The sequence below is a fragment of the Lissotriton vulgaris genome, chromosome 6 (genome assembly GCF_964263255.1).
Source record: "Lissotriton vulgaris chromosome 6, aLisVul1.2, whole genome shotgun sequence".
In the NCBI taxonomy this organism is placed as follows: domain Eukaryota; kingdom Metazoa; phylum Chordata; class Amphibia; order Caudata; family Salamandridae; genus Lissotriton; species Lissotriton vulgaris.
The window spans coordinates 1,718,631,963-1,718,652,893 of NC_141694.1; positions in this window are offsets into that span (position 1 = coordinate 1,718,631,963).

The window sequence follows — 20,931 nt, forward strand, 5'->3', positions numbered from 1 at the left end:
CAGTTTAGTGTGGTGAAGACTTCCACTGTCTTCAAAGTGCTCAATAGCTTGTGACAGGCATAAATGTGGCACCTCCAGACAACGACTTCAGAATACTCTGTCAACATGAGAAGAACAGAAAAAGGACTGCCCTGCTGCCGGGGCCCCTAAAGCCCCCCAAAGACTGGACCTGCTCCGCGTCTTGTACCAAGGAAAAAGAGGTGGACTGCAAGGGTCGTACGGCTGGCTTCCTGCTACAGGAACACACAGAAGCTTCAAGAGGCCTTTTTGTGCAATTGGCTAGCTGACCAGTAGTAACTGAAGCTCGACTGGACCCTACTGTGGATTCTATCTGCCACTCTGTAAGTCTCTGAGTGCCTTCCCTGCGGTGCTAGTGGGCTATACAAGTGTACTCCTGTGGTGGACAGGGAAGGAGACAAACCTGGTTAGTGTATCTGACCTGCGTTAATTTGTGGTTAGCCTCAAATTGTGTCTAAGACCTGTTCTACCATGACCAGTGACTATTGTTGGCCCTTTGTGCTCCTTGGCGCTATTTCTACTTAAACATTTTAAAATTCATAACGCTGGTTCCTCCTATTGGATTTTTGAGTTTTTTGTGTCATTTTGTTATTAAAACAATCTATTTTTCAGATTTGTTTACAGATTTTTATTGTTTAGCATTTCAACTTTATTACTGTTTTAGTACTTTATAAATACTTTACACATTGCTAATAAGTAAAGCCTGAGTATTTTGTGCCAAGCTCCCAAAGAGTTAAGCACAAGTTTATTTAATGACTTTTGTGGTTCACCTTAACAACTGGGGCGTGGTGTGTGTGTGTGTTTGTGTGCATGTGTGTGTGTGTGCACACAGGAGTTGGTGTGAGCATGTGCGTGTGTGTAAGAGAGAGAGAAAGACATTATGGGCTATTGCATTCCAGTCCTTATATGATAGATTAAAGATGGCACCACTATGATTTGATTTTATGGTCTGTTGATTGAGTTTCCCAATCACTCCCATTAGCACAGCCTCCTGCATATTACTAGTCCTGAGCTGCTGCCCCTAGTGGACCCAATGAATGCAGTATTTATCTTTATCGGCACTCTTAAACTGCATCCTTCATGTGGATGAGGAATTAGTCACTTTCTACAGCACTAGGTGAGCAAAGGCATTTATTAAACAAGTTTTATTTCAACCAAATATTGAAACAATGAGTATACAGGATAATGTATTTTATGAAAAGGGAGAAGATGTTACCTGCTTGGTGACATCCAAGTGGTTGGGTGAATTTCAGGATAAATCAAATGTAGCAAACTTAAGAATATATCGGTGTGCTCACTAACTATTCACACATTCAACTATCCATGCGCTCTCTTAAAATCCGTTAATCCATCCGCTCACCTCCTTACTCATTTATCTATCCATCCACTCGCTTGCTCACTGTTGCCAGCAATCCCTCATCTATCAAAGCACTCGGGTCAGATGTACGACCCTATTTTGCATGCACAAACGGGTTTGCGTTGCATGCAAAATCTAATAGGGTCTTGTACAATCCCTATTTAGTGAGTCGCAATTTTTTTGCTACTCTCTAAATAGGAATTGCGAGTTGCTATTGGGAAGGGGCATTCCAAAGGCGTCCTTTCCTAATAGCTAGTCAGAGGCCTAAGTAAGAATGTTTTGAGACCACAATTGCGGTCGCAAAACACTTGCAATTCGCCGCCCTATTCAAGAGGCTGGTAAAGCACTCGCAAATGGGAAGGGATCCCCAGGGAATAGGGGGAAATATTTCTTAAGGGCAGGCATTGGTCACAGGGACCACTACGGGTAAATATTTTTATGGGGCAGGCATTGGTCGCAGGGACCACTACCTGCCCTTAAAAAATGAAATAAAAATGGTAAATTTGTTTTTTTAAATGCATACCATTTTCCTTTAAGAAAAATGGGCAGCATTTAAAAAAAACTGCTTTATTTAAAAGAAGAAATGGATGTCTGCTGAGCCCAGCAGGCTACCATACCTGGGAGGGCCAGCCATTCCGAATGGGGTCGCAAATTGAGAGTGCCTCATTATTATGCATGAGGCATGCAATTTGCTACCCCATTAGGAATCGCTAACAGCGTCTCAGACAATGTTGTACATGTCATTTAGCGACTCGCAATTGAACACAAGTTGCGAGTCGCTAAATGACATGGCCGTACATCTGGCCCTTATTTCCTCGACCATTCATCCATCCTTGCACTCACTCATCACCTACTCACTCGCCTGACCGTGGAGTCAAACAAACAAAGTTATTAATCAGTGAAGATTATAACAACAAATCATATCTATTGGCTTCATACGTCTTTGTTAATTTACAGCCCGGCTATAGTGTCACTGGTATATTTTTAGGTCTCGCGACCTATCAATGCGCATGCGCATTGAGCGGAGCGAGAATTCAAGTGCCCAAAATGTTCGTGAAACCAAGGGTTTTTTCGTGCGGTTTTCTTTGAGTTCATGTGAATCACGTGACCAAACAAGCACGCGCATCAGCCTCCCTCCCTCCCTCCTAATTGCATTTTTTCACGGCCGCACAGCACATCAAAGGGCTTCTCCCAGCGTGTGCTGTGCGGCTTCTCCTCCCCTAATTATTCATGGCTGGCCGGTGGCCGGCCGTACTTTCAGTTTCCCGGCTGCTCTTGTTCCTAATGTCTTCCCCTTCATCGACTTCAGTCTAATTGGAAACATATGTGCTTTCACTTTAACCTCGGCGGGCGCTCACGCACGCTCCACTTTTAAAGCCCGGCTTTTTGTCTAAAACACACTGTTTATCTGTGTGCAAAGTCAGATCCACCATTTTTTCTGTTCAGAGGAATATTTATCTTCCAAGAAAATAAGCAGAATACAAAGAGATGTAATCACATTGGTGCACATATCGACCATTGTCCTCTGACAACATTTGACATGACCCACTTATAAAAGTATTGGAGATTCATGACGTCATCCCTCACTCTCAGATAAACATCTCAAACTGGATGCGCCGCTCCTGGTTACTCAAGACTTAATGCCCGGCTCATTAATCTGCTGGCCCGTCTGCAAACCTTTCCATCTCCCCAATGCCCCTTGCCGCACACAGCTCCGAGAGGCGAGCACGCTACATAAAGTAGGAACAGGCGAAGGCGCTCTGTGTTCGATGTTCCAAGAACTCTAGTTGCCTTGTTTTGTGTTAGCAGCGCGCTATGAGCGCTTTCACTTCCACAATGCATATGTCGCTACGGTGACACTGCTGCTATTGCGGGGGAAGCTCACTCAGCCATCCTCTCTGGGATGGCGCCGTCCTCTTCTGCCACAGTGGACGACTTCTGGGCTAAAGCCTTCAAGGCCTGCAATGACCTTGCGGGTATGTATACAACCTATCTGCAATGCAGTAACTTCACTTTCACCAACCAGTGACTGGAACTTATTGTGTCTAGGAAAGCTTTCATGTGAAAATCTACGCACGAACGGTCGTGTCCTGCTGCACCGTGTGCGTCTCTTCAGTCTTTCGTGCCTGAGCTCCAACATGAGGGAGTGTTATGACATCAGCAGGGTGGAGTTAGTCTCTGGTCTCTCTGCTCCACCAACCAGGCAAACACATAGCCCGTCTCACGGGCCTTGGCAAGGGTAGGCCAAGGTGTTTCAGACTGTTAGTGGGCAATGCCGTGAATTAAGGTCTGTGGATCGGGCTGTGCCCCAAGCAATGCAAGCTCAAACTGCTGCAGTACGGAAATGCAATGTATGAAGTTTCGTGCAGTCTGAACGATGCTCAAGGCTATTCAAGAGCAGGCAAATTCTGTGGTTTTTTTTTCACCGGCTGCATGATTAACGCTTTGCTGAGTTCCTTCACCTAACATGTTGCATTATTTGTTAACTAGTGTCTCCTTTATGCTCACCGGCAGGGTTGGATTGGGACTAAAAATGGGCCTGGCACCCAAAACAAAGTGGCTCACATTTTCATATTGTTCCTTTTCACAAAACACTGCTTCGGTGTTTTAAGTATTATGAAAAGAAGGAGGTTGGGGTTATAAAAAAAGACACGTTTTTTTAACTTCTCAGGGATAAACAAAATAATGCAAAAGGACTCTTGTGCACGATTAGTTCATAATGGTGAGCCACAGCTGAATACAAGTGACCCACTTCTGCTCAGGCCCGCTGCTCAATCTGCATACGTTAATCGGCCAGCCCCAGTGAGAGAGCTGGAATGACACCTTCACCCCTTTGGTAAAACGGAGGTAACAATAGGTCCATCTGGCTCCAGAAAGGCCTCTGGCAACATGCCTCGATTTTGAAAATAAAGAATGTCCTACGCGTGGGAGCAGAAGAACGGACAACCCCATCCCTTTGTGCGATTGTAGTTTTAAATCACCTTTCTACTAGTAATATTTATAGTCCTTGCGCTGAAAAACAAAGTTTAGTTTTCCTTTAATTATTTGAGCACGTTTTATATATATATATATATATATATATATATATATATATATATTTTTTTTTTTTTTTTTAGGAATCCTTTGATATGCAGCACATGTAATTTTCATGTAGAACCTCCACACACATTCAGACCTGTAGCTAGGCTCGGAGCTGCATGCGTATGTAGTATTTTTAGGCAACAAATTTAATTTTGTTCTCTTGTGACAGCATCTCTGCAGTAGTTTGGAAAAAACAATTACATTTCTTTTAAGTCTGCCCCTGCGGCTTTGGCTTCGCTCAGCCATCTAGCTATCTTGTGCTTTTAATTACAGTTCAATTATATTTCTGCAAAGAATGACTGTGGTCAACACATTCAACATTTAGATACAGTGTGTTCTTTAGTGGGGTAGAGCAAAATATCTTTATTGGTGGTTTTTTAAAATCAAGTTTGTTTAAGTATTATTATTTAAAAAAATTAAAAGCCATTGTAATTTGTAATATCAATACATCTAAGTCACGTAAATACAAAACATGTTGCATTACAAATGATATAGGTGTCACATTTGCGAAAGTTATAGCTATTGGCATTGTAAATGACAAAGCTATTAATTTAGCTATTTTCAAAACCAAAACATAAATACAAAAAATTGTCATTTATAAGACCAATAGCTCAAACTTTCCTAATGCGAGACATATTGGCAACGCCAGTGCTTGTTTCCAGTTTTGATCATTGTAATTTCGTACAGTGACTTATGTAGATTTTGCTTTAGTATAGTTCCATACATTTTAGAACTTGTGGCATTATGCTGTGGAACTTTTCCATTTGCGTTGAAAGGGGAAATATACGTTTTAAAATATACCTTTATCTTCTATTCTGTTTGTTTGTATGTGTGTGTCCTCACACATGGCATTTCTTTGAGTCAGCCCTACTTTGATGCATGAAAACTCCTTTTCATCTTAGGCCCTCACTATGAGAGGGCCAGCAATCCTAGTGGAGCCATTGAGGGCCGTAATTGGTGCTATTATGAAAAAAGCCTGCGGACCACCACGGGTTGGAAGAGTTTCACTTGAACACTTCACCTGTTGAAAGCAGGCAACATGCTGATGTGTTTAAAAGCACTTCAATCCTCGTCACAGGTGGTAAGCACTATATGCAAATACAATGTATGCCCTTGATTTAGGAAGCCCATGATTCCTGTCTGTTAAACTGACAACATGCTTATATGAGCAGAGCGCCTCCTGTAGAACCTGATGCAACACAGAGGTCACAAATTTGAACAACAGATTTAGCTTTTCACCTGTCTACGGTTGAAAGACTGAGTACAGTTCATCTGCGTAATGATAACACATAACTCACAATTACATAGGGCCCAATTCACAGAACTAATTAAGACAAAATCCTAAACTTAATACCATTTTGGTATTCACAGAAGGCACTTACAAATGTTGGTATTCACAGAAGGCACTTACTCATTTCGGTATTCACAGAAGGCACTTACTCATTTCGGTATTCACAGAAGTTAAGAGTCCTAACTTTAGGACTCATAAATGCCTTCTGTGAATACTGAAAGTCTTAAAGTTAGGATTTTTCTCAGTTTAGGAGTCCTAAAGTTAAGAGTCCTAACTTTACTGCTCCTAAACTGAGAAAAATCCTAATTTTAAGACTTTCCGTATTCACAGAAGGTATTTAGGAGTCCTAAAGTTAGGACTCCTAACTTCTGTGAATACCGAAATGAGTTAGTGCATTCTGTGAATACCAAAATGGTAGTAAGTTTAGGATTTTGTCTTGTTAGTTCTGTGAATCCAACCCAAAGCGTATGCACAGAACCTGGTCTGACTAGAAGATACCGTCTTTGGGTGCGGCCAGCACAGACCGGGCAGAAGCGCCAAATTACAAACAAGCATTGAAAATTAGTGAATCCTGTGGAAAAAGTGCAACATTAAAAGATGGCGAGCAGGTCCAAACCGCGCTGTGTCTTTCAGTGCAAGCAGAACCAGCCTTATTTCAGAGGGCTACACCTCGCCCCCATTGGCCGAATGCACCAGTGCCCTCAGGATGGGCACCGTTCAGAGGTCCAACTAGTGCTGCAGCTCTGTCCTGGAAGCAGTTAATGCACCACTGTGTCCATGCATCTTTATTGTGGTGCAAGTACAAGAGACAAGGAGTTCTCTTGTTTGCAGGGGCCATGCCCATTCCGTGTAGGGAATCCCCCTTACCATATAAGGTCAACATAATGATCATCACAGAAGAAACCACGATAGTGTCGTGGTGCTGCAGAAGGATGCTCTCACTTGTCACTTCTGTACTCCTGCCCCTGGTTTTACATTTGTTCCAAGCTTCGATACCATCGCAGGAGGCGCTAGTTCAAAGGCAAGGCCTGTTATATAAAAACAAGGGGCCTCATTTATGAAAAGTGACGCATCGCTGCGTGAAAACAGCGATGCGTCACTTTTCACTGCGCACTCCTTGCGACACCAATTATGTGTCATATTTAATGTATGACGTATCATGTCGCAAGGACTTACAGATACGTCAGTATTTCTGACGTATCTGTAAGCGCAAAAGTGACGCATTGCTGGAGTGTGTCACAAAAGTGACGCAACTCCAGCAATGCGTCCTTTCACATGGGGAAAGCCCCATGTGAAAGGGCTTGCGTCAGTCTTACGCCTGCTGTGAGGCAGGCGTAAGATTTTGACGCAACAGCATCCTAAAAGTGACGCAGTGAAATCTCATAGATTTCACTGCGTCACTATTACGAGGCTTTTTGCGGGGGGAAGGCCCCCTCTGCATACATTATACCTGACGCAGGTATAATGTGGCGCAGGGGTTTAAAAAGTGACGCATCTACCTAGATGCGTCACTTTTTAAATATGGCGCAATAAGGCGCATATTTTACGCCGCTGGGGGGTCACAAAAAGTGACGCACCGGCGGCGCAAAACTGACGCAAGGCCTCATAAATAAGGGCCAAGCTATTTAAGTAGGCGCTGCAGTCTGCAACTAAACAGCGGTTGGGGCTTTAAGAAATATATATTAAGCTAGACGTTTTAAAAATGTACTACAAAATGTAAATGATATTACACATTTTTAAATGTTCATAAAGTATAAAGGCTGTTTAGAAGCGCATAAAGAGGTAATACAATGCATCTTCACAAAGCTCCAGAAACAACAAGCGTGGTTACTTAGAAATTCACATAAAACAGTTTTAGTTTGCCCCATGATTTAGCAAATTATTTATTTTTTATGCACAGGCGCTGTAACTGGGCGCGTCCCTCGGTTCGCGCGCTCACCCATTCTCTATTTATGGCCCGTCTTCATTTTCCGCGGAGTTTGCAAACTCCGGTCTGGGTCCTGCCAAGGAGAGCAGCGCGGTGTCCCAGCAACGCGCAGCGGCGCCCAGCTCTCGCATCAGTCACCCTCCGCTGCACAAAACAAGCTTTAAGGAGAAAGCTCTTCGTTCCCGGCTCGGGGCCAGAAAGTTCCTTCCACAAGAGGAAAGATGTCATGCCCCGTATATTTATTCTAGCATTACATAAAATAAATAGTGTTTCGAGATTCTGGAAATGAAAACTGTGCAGTTAAACTTTTGCTCTTTGTTTTGATCTGCCCTTCGTTCTAAAAATAAACTGTCAATTAGCGATTTTTCATCCTGGGATTCGTACAATAACACCAGCTTTTGAAAAATGTCTGGTACATGACACTAAAGAGACATAAATTAGAAGAAATATCTTTACTACTGTATCTTTCCTAGTGACGCCTCTACCCTCAAAGGCTGTTTCCTTTAGAAGAACAAGTCCAAACACAGCATGCATCATCTGCTACCTTTATTTATGTATGCAACAATAGTGGGGCAATGTATATGTAATGTATATGGGCCAACACTTTTATCTTTCGTTCAGTAATATGTTAATGACGTATCCAGTTACTTTTTTTTATATCAGTCGGATGAAAATTATTGGAACATGAATTTTTTAGTATTTTATATTTGTGAATGTTTTAGCTGTTTTTTGTAAGATTTTAATTAATCAAACAAATAAAAAATGTACTTACTTATTCACTTACTTATCCTGTTTCTAAATAGTGTGATCTGTTTTTTCAAGGGACAAAAGCCTCTGAATGCTTACATCCTAAGAAGAGAAATGCATAATTTATATTTTTTGTTTTCTTATTACTTAAAATGTATAGGTGCAGCTTGAACAGACTACCCTTCACTTTTTATGAACAGGTTCGCAAAAACTTAGATGCAAATGTCAGTGAAACATTGTATGCATCTGATTAAATGTATTTAATTTAATATACAAAACAGTCAAGCTACACTGCTCTGTTGAAGGAAAATAGGGGTTTAAGCATCCCAATATGTCCATGACTTCATTTGTGTAAAACGTCAACCTAAAAAAATTAAATACCAACATAATTAGCCAAACATATATCACAACCATTCACAAGAAAGCACAGACTATACGCTGTTCTGCACAACTTCTTTGTTCCTTTTCCCATGATACTCCTAAGCACTTCAGCATTTTTATTTGTGGATTTTACATACATTCAGGAATCATATTATGAAAATATGTCAGCCATATATATGTTTATGAGCATGTTTATGATGATGCATTTTAAAGCTCCAAACATTGGTTTAGCTACCCCAGGTCACTAATTACCACAGAGACTGCTGGCATGTGTACAGCATGCAGCCTATTTGTGTATAGTTCCCAGATGTATACTCCCCATGGCTTGATGCATAAAGTCTTTAATTTGACTCTTGGCTCTCCCTGGGACCAGTGAATTGCTTTCTGGGCTAGTTCCACAGTGTTCCATTGGTGCAGTGTCATGCACAAGTAGTGGCCTGGTTCTGTGACTTTGGAGCCCGTCTGTGAGATTTTCTAGGAGTCCCAACTGCATCAGCTTGCAATAGTCCCGGTTCATCTTTGCTAAAGTTCTAGTTAGCTCCACATGTTGTAAGACTGGGAAAGCTGAGGATATTTTAAAGCACTGAAAGTTGAAGATTGACTCTGTTGATTATTGACTTGATTCTATTGTAAAATTAATATGGATACCAAATGTGATCTTAGGATTGTCATCTCTTTTTTTTGCTAAAGGAAGTTACTGAGTTGGACACCTAACTGAAAGCTGGTATTTCTGGATCTCCCTCCTAAAGGTAAAATCACATCGGGTTTTTTCCTGCTTGGTAATGAAATGTGTATTTTATTCAACAAAACCATTTCCATCTCATGCATTCGAGAGGTTGGTCACAGCATAATATTTGCTCATGAGACCATGCCACCCCAGTTTAGACCCAGCCATATGCAAATCAGTCTTGACCATGTTCCTCATAGGAACAGTGAAGCCTGAACTGGAAAAACAGGTTTTCACTGGACTGGAATCAACCATCCTTGGACCAGTTTCTGGGTTTCACCCCTGAACAGCCAGGCTTGCTTGAATCCAGTGGCACAGTGAGCAGGGGACCCGCGTCTGGACATACACTGCGCACTTAGGGCGAGAAAGCAATAGGCACACAAGTGATGGAAAGATGCAGAACAAATAAAAACATTCCACCCCAGTCAAGAGATCTGGGTTAAATCCATGTTCTTTTGCTCACCATACCACTCTAGTTTAGACCCACCATTTGCAAATCAGTCTTGCCCATATTCCTCATGGGAACAGTCAAGCCTGAACCGCCAAACTAGGTCTTCCCTGGACCAAAAACAAGCATCCTAGGACCGGTTTAGGGGTTACACCCCTCATCAGAAAGGCTAGCTTGAATCCAGCGTCTTGATCTTGAGGTGAAAGAAGGAGCTGAGTCTGTTGCAGAGGTCTTGAGAGGGAGGGATGTCACGTCAGTTGTTTCGCTGTTGGATTTGGCAAATTCCTGTGTGATGGCAAAGAGTTCCTTGGAGTTGTGGGCGTTGGAGAGGATTCTGTCTTGGAGGAAGTTTTTCTTTGTGGATTTGATGAGTTGGTGGTGTGCTGTGGTGGCTGTTTTGTATGCGGAGCATGCTTCTGGAGTTTTGCTGTTTCGCCATGTCTTTTACAATCGTCAGCAGGAGCGCTTGGATTCTTGGAGTGCTGTGGTGAACCAGTTAGCTTTCTTGTTGTTTTGTCTCATGTAGTTCTGGAGGTGGGCGAGTGTGTTGGCACAGTTGGCGAACCATTGGTGGGAGTTGCTTGCCGCTGTGATGGCATCTGTCATAGCTAGGGGTGGAGTGCAGGTGAAGGCGGAAGTGAGGTGTTCTGAGACTTTTTTCTAGATTCTGTGTAGGAGGTGGCACACTTGCCTGTGGATGGTGAGTTTAGTAAAGGAGAAACTGATGCAGTGGTGGTAGGTCCAGAGCAGTTCCGGGTTTGGCTTAACAAGATGTTGTTTTCTCCTGCGAAGATGGGGTTGAGGGTGTGTCCCGCTGTGTGAGTGGGGGCAGAGACAAGTTGCTTCAACCCTATGTTGGTGAGGTTCTCTAGGAAAGCGGTTGTGTTGGGGTCGCTGTGGTTGTGCAGGTGGAAGTTCAGGTCTCCGAGTAGTATGTAGTCTGTGGATGTGAGGGCAAGAGGGGTGATCGGGTCAGCGATGACTTTGGCAAAAAGGGGTGCGGGCCAGGTCTGTAGGCGAGTAGGTTGTTGGTAATTGGAGAGAGGTGTTGTGGACTATGGCTCGGCCTACTTCTGGGCAATTGGGGCGGTCTTTTCTCAGGATCTTGTATCCGTCGGGGATGGCGGTTGCGATGTCGGCTGTGGAGCTGGCATTGGTCCAGGTCTCTGTGATGAAGATGACGTTGGGCATTTGAGTGTTGAGGAGGTCCCTGATTTCTATGGTGTGTCTGTACAGGGAGCATATATTGAGAAGGATACAGCTCAGTGGTGTGTGCTGTCATCTGGTGGGCTGGGGGCAGAAGTGGTTGAAGGTGTGGCTGCAGTGTCAGCAGGAGATCGGGCCTTGGCTGTTGCTTGCCAATTGTTGCTGCATCCGGGGTTGAGTGTGTGGAGAGTGCAGGGGTCATAGCGGCAGGGGGTCTGTAGACCAGGGTCCATGGATGGGCTTTCCTTTGGCACACCTTCAGCGAGCCAGCAGTGCACCCGCTGTGGGTCGCTGCACAGCGGCCGCCATTAAGTAGGGGTTAGGAGAGGGAGATCAGCTTGGAGGTGGGAGAGACAAGCTGGGAGGGAGGGGCCACGAGGCAGCAGCGGCCGGGGAGCGCTGGAAGAGGTAGCGAGGAGAGCGAAAAGGCAAAGGGGCAAAAAGAGAGATGCTAAAGCGAAAAAGGCAATGAAAGAGAGGCAAAGAGAGAGAATGGCAATGAAAGAGAAGCAAAAGAGAAAGGCCAAGTGACAGACAGAGAAAAGGCAATGAAAGAGAGGCAAAAGAGAAATAGGCAATGAAAGAGAGGCAAAGTGGGATAAACAGGCAAAAAGGACACAGGAAAGAGTGGAATAGCAGAAGAGCAAGGAGCTCTTCCACTAGATCTCCAGGGATGAGGCGCAGGCAGGAGCCTGCAGGTGGAGGAGGGCCGCAAACACCTACCTGGAATGTAGGATGTGACTTAAGGCCTGAGCTGCTAAATTCTGAACTGGTGGGTACCAGATTCGAGTCTCGGTGGCAACATCCTGTGATTCTGGGCAAATTAATTAACCCTCCAGTGCCTACAATTCAGTGCCTTGAGACCCTCATGGGTAATTTGCCACACTTTACAAACCCTGGATTTATTATTTATAATAATGGTAGTTTCAGCCAGACTAGCTTTTGCAGTTGACGGTGTCCCAGGGGGTTCTTTATCCCTATACACATTATGCCTCCATGATAGACACCATTAAGCTGTAACAAATGCAGGGTACTTCATCCTGGGTTAGGCAGAAATCCAGCTACCTGAAGCATGTAGCCAAGAGTGAACATCTTGCTTGATGCAAGATTCACATTGCATTTTTTTCATAAAATGTGAAAGAGGGAAGGGTGGTATCCTGAACTGGTGTGGAAGTGAAAAGCAGCTGTGACATTCCAGCCATGTCTTCTCTGAAGGAGCAGAATAGTATCTACAGACAGTATTCAGTAGCCATGTGTTGGTGACATCCTTTGCTCTTCTATAGTCTAGTTGGTGGGTCAAGAGCTGTAGAATAGAGGGAGGTGAAAGTGTCTTCTCAGGGAAGGAAGCTTGTACCTATACTAGAAATTCCTAGAAAGCCATTCTGAGACATTGTTGTTTGAAACTAAATCTCATTAAATTTGAATGAATTCAAATTGCTGAGAAAATGTCAGAAGGAAATACTAACTAGCTATAAACTAGATCAGGATACCTGCACCGGGATGTGGGCCTATTACTATCTATATGTCCTCCTTTTTTAGTAGATTCTACTGGGAAAGAGGAGAAGGAGGACAATTACTTGTTTTGCTGAAGAACCTTCATGAAATTGCATCCTGGGAAAAACGAGGCTAATGTCTCAACTTGCAGCTTGAATCCTTGCTCTAAGGCTGAAGTATTTTAATGGAATTCCATCCTGGGAAAACCTAGGGCGATGCCTCAACCTGCAGCTTGAATCCTTGCTCTGAGGCTCTAAGGCTGACGGCCTTACATGAAATTCCATCCTGGGAAAAACTAGGACAATGTCTAAACCTGTAGCTTGTAATCCTTGCTCTAAGGCATATTCTCACCAACATATTTTTGTCGCTGTTCATTCCTTCCTCTTTTTATGATTTTGTTTAGATTTGGACAGTTTAGAGATCCTCCTTTAGCTGGCTAACACCTGTGCAACAGCAGTTGTTCTTTTTTATTAGAAGGAATAAAGGAATTGCGATGCTATATCAAAATGTCAAAAAGCAAAAATCCTATTAATCAATTTCAGTTCACAAAACAGAACTATCAATTCATGAATACACAAAATTCATAAATGCTCAGATATGTCCACATAAAGGGCATCCTGCATTGGAACCATTTTAACAATAAATCCTAAAAGCCACTGTTCTTCATAATATAAAAAGTTGAGGAGTCTCCATATTCTTCTACAACGTCTCAAACTTAGAGGAGTCCCTTTTTCCAAGCAATGACTCCTTCTAGCTTGTAATAATGACATAATAGAGTCCTTCATTTATCAACATGAGGAGAATGAACATTTATTTACTCCTTAGCTATACACAAAATAGCAATTGTAATGGAGACGTATATTGCCTGAACCAAAAAAGCCTGAAACATTTTTATCTGTCCCTGATATAATACAATTCAAACACAGAACAATATCAAAATGAAAGCTGTTGGATAATAATTTGATTGTTTTAACCCAAAAATCATTGCGTTTATGAGTTGATGAACATATGCAGATCATCGGTTATGGTAATGCCTATTTGTGGGCAATTTAAATATGGGCTCTTCCCCCACTTGAATAGTCTTATCAGTGTATGTTATAAGCATTTATATTATTGAGCTGTTCTACTTTTAAACTAGAGGTTGTAAATGTTATATAGGGTATTGCATATTCATACAATATATCCTCTATCGAGATCTCAATCCCAAATTTCTCAGATCACTTACCTGTGTTATTCTCAAATCCATCACTCAGGTTTTCAGTAAGGAAAATACTGTTTATTGGGTATTTTAGCAGGGCGGCTCCAGCACAGTGGCACTAATCCAAATCAAGCACATATATAGAAATACTCACGCATCTGCTGCCATTTAAAGAAACACTTTCTAGTAAGTTTATATTTCTTATTTAAATCAACATATGTTTATAATATGCAATTGATGTATAGATGCCCAACATTCAGAATACCACTTCAGAAGATCTCAAATAATTTCCAGTGATGCAGATCTTAAATTGAACTCCATTAAATTAACCTGGGTTAGCAATTCTAAGCAAGAATCCAATAGTTTCACCTCATATTCTCATCTGATACATCCGTTGGTTTCTGTTGTCAGGTTTGCCATTCATCCAACTTCGAATACAGTGACATGCTTGAACTAAGTATTAAAGCTTAACATTTGGAAGGGACCATCCACCTTTGTTTAGGCAGAGTTCAATAAATTGAATATGCCATCTAGTTTTCCTTTAACCTCAATATGAAACTGTTAATTGCGGAACCAACATGACCAAAAAAATATTTAGATAGATTTAGAGAGATATAATTAAGGGATAGAACATGGAAATATAAACATTTTGGTAGTACTTTAATTTTATTCAAATTTTACAGCAACTAAGCTAATGGGTAGGTGATGATAGTGTTACATGTCAAAAATACATTGCTTAAGAAGAGCTTCATAATTAAGACATATATAATATGGTCCACATCTGCACACAAGGCAACCCACAAATAAGTGGCTATGGCTGCAATACGATAATCGTTTATACCATATACATTACAAAGGACAATTTCATTTTGGATGTGTTAGGATTATATCCTCATAGATGTCTGAATTATTTAGCTTCTATCTCTATTATATTTGTCGCTGATATAGCATTTGGTAAATAAACAGATATATCATCTGTATAAGTGGCTAATTTTAGTTCTATTCCGTTGTCTAAAGCAAGAATAATTAACATACATTATAATATTTTAATGTGTGTTACAATATCATAATTAACCTTTTAACACATTAGAGAAGTAAACAAGTTAATTTCCACTGTTTACCCACTGTTTACTTATGCCATCACCCAATAAAGGCAAAATTGGAGTACAAAACCAATCATAAGCAACTACTAACTCCATTACTGAACATTACTAAGATCAGAAGGCTATGCAGTGCCTCCTGTCTCTTTTATTTTTGTCAGAACGTCTTTAGCATCTGTGACTAAGTTACAAAAAGTAGGCCTTGGTGAAATTTTTGTTATGCTGTTGTTGTATTCCACATCATTTTGGGAATTTTGCATTATGCTTGTTATGCGAAATTCCTCAAATTCCACAATTATGTTACATCATTTAAGTATGCACTGTTTGTGCCAAAATGTTACTGAAAGCTCACATGAGTAATGCGAATGACCAGAACGCGAGTGTCTATTAATATTAATTGTGCCACTTGATTTAGAACTTTATTTTTACAGTGAAATACGCTCTTGTGTTAAAAAACTGGTTCAAGGATGCATTTCAATCTAAAATATAGTGCTAAATGATGGATTTGCATTTCACATAATTACGCATAATGTTCCTTACATTTTGAGTAGTTATGGAAAGCAAATTACATACATTCTGCACACCCCTACTAAAAATGTTAACCTGCACATTTACATCCTGAAAACCTAGTACGAGAAGCCCTATTTGTTACAGCATATCTACTGTTAATTAGCAAAAATCTGGGCATACAATTTTTTTATATTTGCAACCAACATATTGGGGGTGGCAGGAGCATTAGAAAATATGGATTGTCAGAGTGAAATGTTGCTTCTGTATACCACGATGAATTTTGGCTGAGAACCAGCATTCTCATTTCCGCAAAAGTGGTGGCTGTGTGCAAGCTGAGAAGGGAGGGAAATATCAACTGACGTGTGAGGGCTGCTGGGCCTTTCTAACCACCAACAAACTCAAGACACACTAATGAAACACTGCATGCTTGGAGGCAACAGACTTTGCTGCATTTAAAATGTGTTAATAAAATCTACCTTGCTGAACTCTTTGGCTAACCATGGTTGCAACTGGTGGAGCTTGATGGAGGGAGGTGGAAAACAGCAACTGCCAAACCCCTAGAACAACCACTATCCTCTACCAAGTAAAGCAACTCAAGCCTCATCTGAAATGCAGTCACTGGTGACAGAGTTGCTTCGCCATGCTTCCAAATGTACCACCCAATTATGTTTTTAATGGTGCCCTGAGTGCTCAAGCGCCATTGCAGACCCCTTACTGCAGGAAGACAAAGTGCTGGATCAGAGTTGCTTCCTGGAATCCCATTTCTCCATGAAACATGAAAGCAAATCACGGAACACCATCAGCCAGGACAGAACAAGTAATGAGCATGTCTCTTGCTGTTGAATGTTAGTGAGTGGTACTGGTGCACACGAGATGTAGCAGAAGTGCGGGGGCTCTAAGGGGTAAGTATTCTTGGTCTGCGGTAAGGTTATGGTTGCTAGGTCAAATTTTACATCGCCTAGTAGGCATCCCATTGTTTAAGGGGGATGCCTGGTGGGAGATAGTGGTCCCTCATCACACTCCAGGGGGTGCTTAAGGCCGGTAGGCTGAAGGGTGCGGGGATAGGAAGATCTACTTCCAGCAGGCCCCTTGGGCCAACACCTGTGCAGGTACATAGGCGCCAACGTGGCATAACATCAGCCCCTGGGAGGTAGTATGGAAGGGCATAGAGGGTGCCCACAGAAAGGAATCTGGTGGGCACACGGGCCTCCTGTACAAGGTCACTTTGTTAAAGGGGGCCTGGCAAGTAGTTGGGAACAGTCTTGACCTTGCACGTAGGCTCATCCAGGATACGCAGAAAACAAAATGTACATATTTCCAGTTTTAGGTTAGGTATCACGCAGGAGCTCATGCAGGTGCATGCGACAGGTTTGATACTTAAAGAAAAACACACACATATAATAAACGAGAATGTAACATATGGCTATGTATTAGACTCATGGTAAGGTTAGCCATAAAAGATGTGTAAATATGTGTGCTTGAAATGTTATTGAATATGTTTGGGTTTTCTGCATATATAAAAATATGTAGTGTTATGAATTTTAATTATGCTTTATTAATTTTAATAAAATACGGCCGGGGTTATCCGACCCCTAATCCAAGCTGTTGTCTTTGGATGTGTTATTATCGATGACTTGGCAGAGAGGGGTTGCAAATATACAACCTGGGCCCCCTGTCTGGAAGGGAATTTTGGGGGTCAACAAATCATTTCATGGTAGGGGACTCGGCAATACCAGGCCATATGGAGTCAAGCTGTCACAGATGTGACCTGCTTCAGTACATCAAAGCTCTCTGTAGGACACACTAACATAATTTCTGGAAAATTAAAATGTACTTGAAAACTGTTCTACTTTCATTCTTTTATTCATTTTCCAATTCAAATTGTTAACCTTATTTTTTTCTCATTACCTCAGTTAACTTTCCTCTTTGCCCTATTTTCCATCCAAGAGAAACACAACATTTTCTGACATGGATTGTTGACATTTATTTACTCTTCAAATGTATACATCTTTAGAAGGTGAAATTAATTATAAGTTTACTCAAGCTCTCTTGACAAGATGGCCTGGCTCGCCTAAGAATAGCTGCAAAAGGTACTTTAAACACTCTGCTTACCAATCACACAGAAAGAGGGAAAACAGGATAAGTACTTGCGTACTTCAACCCATGCCTACCCTGATGTTTCTCCTTGACTTAGAAGTCCTAAAGAAACATTACTTTTTTACACAACACTGATAATTCCAATAAACATTACATATTATAATATTATCTCATGTATATTTTTAATTATATTTAATGCTTAACACCTTGGCTGCTAGGTGTTTTCCCCTCCTGTGCTGCAGGAGCCCATTTTCCCATTGTTTCATGACGAGCTCAGCTCGTCATCAGCACAGCTCAACCGTGCCTCATGACGAGCTGAGCTCGTCATCAGCATCGAAAGGGTTAAATGAACTGTAGCATAGGGAACAGTATTGAATACATGTCTATGTCAAAACAAAATTAACTAATCGATTTTTACGTGAAATGTTTATAGGTGCTTCAAGTTTACTGCAAGAGTTTCTTCCTTGAGGATTTACTGTGCGATATTTGTAGAATTAGGCAAACACCACCATTCCATATAATTAGTTGTGCACTCTCTTTGCAATGTTTTAAAATTATATGATGAGCTAGCCTTGTAGACAGAAATGCAATACCCCTTTTGTGCTTAGTTTCCTACTGCAAGCCAATAATAGAGTAATTAAATCAGGCCTGATCAGTATGACTATTACTTACAAGATTGTGTAAAATATTCACTGTTCTTGTTCAAAATTCACTCACATGACCAGTGCATTTCTATCCGAGTGCATTTTCAGCCACATCAACTACACACAGATGATAATCAGGGCACAAGTCCTAAAAAAAGAAGTGGGGGGACTCTCCAAGGTAGGCGTGGTCACAGGAAGTGACATCACGACAGGAAGTCAAATAAACAAAACAAAGGCCAATACTGGATACCCTTGACAAGGGATGATTATGGTCACCTTATGAACAAAACATAACGGTCCAAATTACGTCATAAGTCAGAGTTTTTATTATTTTCTTTAGTTAAACTTTACTTTAGTAAATGATTTCACAAATTAATTGTGCATGTATAAACTTTTCAAACATTAGACATAGCAACACAAAAAATACTTTTACATATTTACAGTTTTACAATTTACACACATCCTCTCAAGCATTCATTCTGCATCCATCCAACTATACACACAAATAATAAACCCCTTTTGTCAAAAAAAGCAATTGAAATGTACAATAAATGATAATCTCTCTTTGTGTTTAGGAGATGTTTTCAATTGAATATATGGAATGTTAATTCTTTTTAAGAAAGACAAAGCCTTATTGTAAAGAATTTTAGTCATATGACAAAAGAGTTCAGTCAATCCTATTGAAGGTCAAAAGGTCGACGCGTTTCAAACCCCCAATTCTGGGGTTCTCATCAGGACCAATCTTTTTCTACAAAAAAGAAGAATTGTAAACCAAGAATTAGCCAACCAGCTCAATATCAAACTAAAAGCCTGTAAAACACCAGTTGCTACCAATGCCATACCTTACGAAGTCACTTAATGGCCATGCGTGCTTCTGCAGGACATTCGACAGGTACACAATGACACTAAACAAATAGACAGAGATGAATGAATCACAAAGTGCTTTTAGGGTAGAGAGGCACTTGCAGCACCTAACTGGTCGTATGCCAAAAAGCACTCACCTTATTACAGTGGCGCAGGGTCTCCCTGAAATGGGAAAGAATAGGCTGTAATCACTCAAGTCACAGTGTGGACGGGAGTGCTGTAAAACACTTCGGACAATGGAGGCTTACCGGTTAGCGGTGGCTCATGTTACATGTCCGCTGAAATTATGGAAGTTCACTCCGTACACTTCAATCAGTAGATAAATCTGAAAGACGGAACGAACGGTAAGCGTGTTGGGGTGATGGGCAGACGCAGCGCTGCGCGAGGGCGACTGGCGGTCGATATCAGGGGTCTTACCTACGGGACGGGAAGCCGATCGTTTCTTAGACTGCTGCATGCAGGAAGCATACCGGGCATTAGTCCTACCTCATTATTTACCCGGAATCAACCAGGAACCACGTGACCGCGCGAGGCAGCCAAGCAGAGGGTTGCTTAAAGCGATAGTATTTCAATTCCGTGCGTGGTGCTTTATCGATAAATTCGAATGAAGATGGACAATGCAAGGTTCTGGACAACTTTCGTGAATGCGGAAACATTGCCTCATATTAGTTGATTCTTAGAATTTCAGATACTTCATTCAACCCGGTTGATGCAGTATCATATTTCATTACAAGCAACGCTTCCCGCTGACTAAGTCTGTCCTCAATGTCACCTCCTCTAGAGTCCATTTCCACTTTAGACAACACTGTCCATTTTAAGTCTGCTTCTTGATGCTGGCAACGTTGCCAGTGTAAAACCAGTGGCGCATTTGGTGTTTCATTTCTCAGGCGTGATTTGTGTTGTGTAACACGATGCCTTGCTTCTTGGGTTGTTTTGCCCACATAGAGTTTCGGGCATGGGCACATAATGCCATACACTATATTTCTAGTCTGACAATTAGTAAAAGAATCATGTCTCCAATGGATGCCGTTGTATGAAAAAAGCGATCCTTCAATGGTTTGGGCGCAACATGAACAATTGCCACACTTGTGATGTCCTTTTACAGGAGGTAAGTTCAGCATGCTTCTTAAAGAAGGCTTTGGAATAGTTGGTAAAGCGGCTCTGACAATGTGGTTTGCCACACTTTTCTCTTTCTTAAACGCAAACAGTGGAAAATCTGAAAAATCGCTATGTAGACCTTTCACTAAATGCCAATTTTGTGTGACTAGCTTCCGTAGTTGATTGGTTTGGGGTCCGAATGTAGTCACACAAACAATTCTGTTTTGTTCCACACGCTCCTTCTTTTGCAACAGGGTCTCCCTTGGCACCCACCAGGCTCTTTTTATTGAGTTTTTTAACAGTTTTTTTGGGTACCCTCTTATTACTAGTCGATCTTTGAGTACATTGGCGTGACGAAAAAACTCGTCTTTATTGGAGCAGTTCCTCCTGATACGGAGGAACTGCCCGAATGGTAAGTTTTGCTTCAAACTCCGAGGGTGATGGCTGGTGTAGTGGAGTGCCTTGTTGCGATCTGTCGCTTTACGGAACAAGGTGGTACTCAAGGTTCCATCTGCTGCAAAAACTTGCACGTCAAGAAATGTGATGCTTTTATTGGAGTGGCTAAAGCTAAATTGGATCTCTTCCATCCTTTGATTAAGCCACATCATAAATTCATGTAGCTGTGCTTCAGACCCTGACCAAATCATAAATACGTCGTCAATGTAACGAACGTATTTCTCGATATATTCTGCAAATGGATTGCCATTGTAAATATATTTTGTTTCGTACAGTCCCATAAACAG